A 6,096-nucleotide genomic window follows, 5' to 3' on the forward strand; every position below is an offset into this window, starting at 1 on the left:
AATCCCAACGCTCTAGCAAAAAAGTTTAAGTATAAAGGAAAGATTAAGTTCCTGTCCTACAAATTCAAGACCGTTGCTTTGTTTTAGAAATCCTTTTTTAGGGAATTTTGTAAAACGTTATGAAAAATGCCAAGATTAATGGATGTAAATGAAAGGGATGTTGCTCAGCTATTTGCGAAGAGGGACCCCTAGATAACTATTCTTGGTGGGTCTGCTGAATTCTGTGATCTTAAAACAAATCCTGGAACCATGGCCAAGCCCCCAAGCCATATCACATGCTTACCTGCATAACAAATGTTTTGCAGAGCTCAGCTAATACTCATGTGCTATGAACAAAGCTCTGTAGAAATGCTAACAATTTATTAGATATAAAAATGATGACAACTGCTATGGACTGACATGTGATTACTGCAAATTATAGCCCAAATGTGTACATCAGCAGATACTCCAAATGGAGATGATGAGGTCCAGAGCCTGGTCTTCTCAGGTGCTGTATATGGTCAATGGAGAGAGAGAAAGAGAGAGAAATTTTGCAGAGTTTGGAAAGCAGGTGGCTTTCATTACCTATTTGCTTTCATGTTCCCTATCCTCTTTCAAACAGTGTCTTGAAAAGCAGTGCATTGCTAGATTTGCAGTGTAGCCGGCAAGAGCCGAAGTCAGGAACAGATCTACGATTGTTACTGTTGGTGACTGTGGCCATACAGTGGTCACCAGCAAGAGAGAGTGGCCTTTACCTAGACACCTCAGTGTTTATAAGGGGAGACTTCTCAGAGCAGTAAGAATCCTGCATAGGAAATACTGTTCAAGAGGATTTTTTCCATGTTTTAAATTAAAGATTAAGTAAAGCAGATCTGAGACCTGGTGAAAGTTTCATCCTACATAAAGACACGGATAAACAGGGTAGATATGGTAGATGGCAATTGTGGAATATTGAATGGCTCTTGGTATGTATGGTTGGTAACCTCAGGGAGCCCATTTGTGAGGATCAAGTGACTCACAGAATTGGTATCTAGGTTGTTCAGGACTAGGTTCCTGATACGGATTTTGTGTATTGTCAGAATTTCATATCAATTTGTCTGTGATGAAGACTTTTGGAACAAATTTGTAGGATACTGTCATTTTAGTTTCTACTGTGCAGTTCCCCCTGAGTAGCATCATTTTTAATAGAGGACAATCACCAACTGTAAATTTTCTTCTCATTTTAAAGAGGATCTCTCTAACACAAGGTTGAACCACACTTAGAAAATAGTGGTCCTTCAGAAGAGACAACCTTATCCTAAATTTCAAGAGTTGCCTGCTAGTGGTTGTGGACAAACATTAGGTCCATAGACCCTTCTGTCAAATGTAAATTCTCTCCCCTCACATGCACGTTTGGCTGTTCACACCAGCATGATGGATGTTTTAGGCTGCTCTTTTAAAGTCTCTTGGGCTCAGTAGCCAGAGGTGTTCATCATTAAAACTGTCTCTGCTTGCAGGCTGGGATTTTTCCTTCAAACCAAACAACTCCAAGAAGGCTGTGATCAGATTTTAGAAGGACACATTGAACTTTTAGACAGAAAAAGCAAGAGTTGCACCCCCTTATTCTCTTCCAATATATCCTTCAATATTTCATCAGGTGCCTTTCTGAGTTTATAGTATTCTCTCCTGCAAACAGCTTTTTCTTTTCCATTGGTTCTTCATCTTTTTACATCTACTTGTGTGAATATTTGTATCATGCTATGCTGAATTATGTTGAATAGTATCCTGAAATACAAATAGTGGAGTGTATTTCCATATATCACTAAGAGCTTAGTGGGAAACCAAGCTAGCTTTGCAACAGCTGAGGCATTCATTTACACTGGTTTTTTTTTTCCTGGAAGATCAAACCAAGTTACTCAGACTCACTCTTGCTGATTCTCCCTTATGCGGCATTGGCTCCAAGCAACTGTTAAGTGCAAAAGCTGAAAATAAATGCTTTATTAACACAAGAACTCTTCTTGCCTTTGAAATTTCAGTATCATCTGTGACCTGAGTTAATTCTGTTCTTGTATTTTCTTTATTGTAAGACGAGAAGTTGTAATCACATCAGACATTGACGGGTTTTTTGTGTGTATATTTTTATATATAAATGTTTATTAGTGTATATGATTCTAAGAATATACTTTTAAACACAGAAACATGTATATATGTATTTTTTCTTTTCCACTGTAGGTTTGTAGTCAGATACAAACAGTGGATTAAATAAGTTGCTATGGATGTAAATGATACTAAATGATTAAACAACCCAGCTGTCTGTGGTCAAATGCAGCATCTCACCAAACACTTCTCCAAAATAAAAATTCTTCCAAGGAATGATTTATAATTTAGACCTGTAAAAAGGTTTCCTGGATAGCATTTGTTTCCCATGTGTAATGCGGTTTTAAATCTACTTTCTGATCCAACTTTCTGCAGTTGTCTCTGAAATGGGCTTGGCAATGGATGGTGGCAAACTGCCTAAAGATGACTAGATATTTTGCCTCTCTAACATACGTCTTCAGAGTGGTGAGTTAGTGTCTAGCATGTTAATGTCACAAAGTAGAGGAAGCAGGGTGAGGGAGTCACTAACCAAGAATTACTTGAGCTGGACTTACAGAAGAGCTAGGCAGCCAGCTGCCCAGTCTGAATCCTCTTCTTCCATGAACACTTAAATCTCTTTTCAGAAGAGATCTTGTTCAAGCAGAACAACTTCTGAGATTTTTTTTTCCCCTGAACAGGAGCAGAATCAAACTGTGTTTATAGCTTTGATGAGAAAATCAAAATGTTGGGGTGGGTCAGAGTGAGGCAGATTGTCAGTGTGATGGTGAGACATGATCTTGGTCTAGGATGTAGAAGGTGCAGGAGGAAGCCTCTGCCCAGAGGAAGAAAAGTGGAAGGTTTTCATCCTTTATTGTTTTCAATGTCTCTTTTTCAGAGCCTCAGTGTCCTATGTGTAGTTATGTTCCACTCATCATGTTATGGATACATGAAACTGCCTCCCCTCTCTCATGCCAACACAACCTCCAATGTAATGCAGTTTGGTAACTCCTGGTGAAAATATACTTACCATTAAACCCTGTTGAGCTGGGCATCTTGCCACTTTTGTGTGGCTCTTTTTTTTTTTAAGTTTCCCATAACTGCAAGTACAGGAAACTAGCCTGGGCTAGTTCCAGCCCGCTGTCTGTAAGCTGGCTATAGTGTTCTGGCACTTGGAGGTGATCATTACAAAATGATACTTTTTCTACTGATGAAGAATTACTACAAGAAAGGTTTGCATCTTCTGAAGGCTGAACTCTATAAGACTGGATTAATTTCCTAGCTGTGTCACAGCCACCTTGGGTGCCTTTGGACCCTCTTTCACTTCTGGTGGGATTTTCAACCTATCTTCAAAAGAGAGGTGCCAATTTCCTCATTTGTACTTTGTGCAGTGATTAGCACAGTATTGCTTTGTCCTCACCTGGAATATACTTGATATCTTGAAATCCAAAGAGAAAGAAGTAGATATTATGACATACTATGCTTAGAATTGGAGAAACCCTATTCTCTATAGAAAAATGATTTTGAGAAATCTATTTCTCCATTAAAAGCTACGGTTGTGCACTGTGACTTGTGCATGTACTTTCGCATTATGGACTAGGTAATTTTTGTCAGATTGCTTTGAGTACTGAATAAATGCAAGGAGACTGAAATCTATTCAGAAAAGATGCAAGAGCATAATCTGTCAAGTTAAAGGTTTACCATGTGTTGTTTTTGGTGTTTTAACCCAATGTTTCATTTACGTCCCCGGTTATCAGAAGGTCTTCCACTCTGATATGAGACCGGTGTGAATTGCACACGTCAGTGTTGCTCCTGGCTGACCTTCAGACAACTCAGTGCAGGTTTGAGTTTCTCTCCCTCGGGTGTCTTGCCTTTATTGCAGCAAGACCCCCGTCTCAGTCCAGTCCCCCTTCCAGTTTCCAGCTGTGGCCAGTACAAATGGCCATATGTAGCTAACATAAATGGACTGTATTTGAACTATGCATTCACTACCAAAAATGTTAAGAACAGGCTACAGGGCTACATGGACCTTTGGTCTGACCCAACGTTTTTTGTCCTAAAATTACTAAAATGTCTAAGGTAGAATATGAGAACATGAAACGATACTTGTCCATCCTCTGCCATTTGAAGCATAATAATTTCCTGAGCTGGGGGATAGTACTTAATACCCTCAGATGTACTTTCTTCTATGACTCTGCCCACTATCCTTTTTAATTCATGCTGACATAAAGTATTTGCAAAAACATGCTAGCAGTGGTTCCTGCAACTTAGCTACATGTGGTGTGAGGACCCTCCTCCGTTTGTTCATTCTGAACCTTCTGGTTGTTAGTATTTTCATCCAATGATCCCTTCATTCTGGTACTGAAGGAAAGGACAATCATCCCCTTATCACCCAGTTTGACAACCACTCATCTTTATAATAATGTTCCTGCAGTGTGAAAACAAAACACTGATTTTATTCTTGGAAATAAGTTTAAATCAAATATTTTCTACCTTGTCTGATCAAGGTAGGCAATAAGAAGTGACCTGCCTTTTCACAGCTTGCCCTGCTGTTTTACAGCTTTCATATAAGATTGCTGATTTAGGTACAAATTATAGTCCTTTTTTTCTGAATTTGAGTGCCCGAGTTATAAGATTTTTGTATATTGTTTGAGTGGCAATTCAGGGTTATTTTTTTTAAAAAAAGGGAGGGTTGGGGTTTCCATAACATTATCAGTGCTGACTCAGGCACACAAGAAGCATGCATTTCATATGAACTGTTTTTTCACCTCAACCACACTGTGACAGACCAGAATGACAACTCGAAAAACTTCAGGCAGCCTCTGGCTCTGTGCAAACCCTACAGGGGACATTTGCTTGTTTGCCTAATAGGCAGAAAACCATTTAGAGCCTGGGATTTTATCCCCTGCGGTCATTGCACCTCCAGAAAAATATGAACAAAATGCGAGTGTGTTCCAGACTGATTTGGGCTCCAAGCATGCAGTGAGTAATGTTTTTTTTTCCACCACATGACAGTAGAAAGTAGGACTGTAAAAGGTCTGCCTAGCAGAGAATTGTACGAAGGTCTTTAAGGACATAGCACAAAACAATTTTTGTACAATACAGCATGTCAGATGCAAGCTGAAACAATCCAGGACAAATGTGCTGTAGTTCAAGGTTCAGGTATGGTTTATTTAGGATAATTGGCCAGCAGGGTAGTTTTCCCTTTCCAGAGTGCACTGCAAAATCTGAAAGCACTGGAAGTATCATCTTGCAATATTTCTGAGTACCTCTATCAAAATAACAAATACCTTCAATTTTCCCTGGCTTCATAAAAGTCAGAAATCTGCAGGACCTCATTCTTATACCAATGAGTAATATTCTTATCACAGACAAGCTGGACCACTAATTAAACAAAAAAAATCCTTTATATCTCCAATAATAATAGTAATAACCACCTGTTACAGAACTATATATGTTGATAATGGTTTTAAGTGTGGGGGGGTATTATTTGTATTTTCTTCTTATTAGTGTAAACTGAGTGCTAAAGGCCTGTCTTGTGCTGGGTGCCAAACACACCCTGTAGAAGTGGAGTGTCTTGCCATACTTTCCAGAACAGTGGAGAAGTCACCTGTGTTTGTAAGGGAGCAAAAGAAACAGTAAGATGCCTCTAGGCATTATGAGGGACTATGGTTTTGGAGTGCAGGCAGGCATCACACTTGAAAAGAGACCAGAAAAGACTGCTGATACAGAGGTATGTTATGGGAGTTTCCATAAATCAAAACTTCAGTTCCCACTGTTGTAAGTGCTATGGCAACTGCACAAATGATTCTGTATCCATCACCTTTCTCCTTTGTGTTATGAAAACTGGTGCCTTAGACAGAGCTTTCAGACTAAAAGATTAGGTTTAAAGTTTTTGCATGGAACAAATTTTATTTGTTAGATTCCACATTTTAGAAACTGAAACTTCTTGCACTCAGTGGACTTTTGCTGAGTGTCCAGAGTCCTGAGATAACCCCATCTTCCTCTTCACAGATGTCTGCCCACAGCCATCCCCTGGGAGACTGGCCAGGGAGTCTGGGAGTC

This window comes from Lepidothrix coronata, unplaced genomic scaffold (genome assembly GCF_001604755.1).
Source record: "Lepidothrix coronata isolate B3197 unplaced genomic scaffold, Lepidothrix_coronata-1.0 Scaffold16, whole genome shotgun sequence".
Lineage (NCBI taxonomy): Eukaryota > Metazoa > Chordata > Aves > Passeriformes > Pipridae > Lepidothrix > Lepidothrix coronata.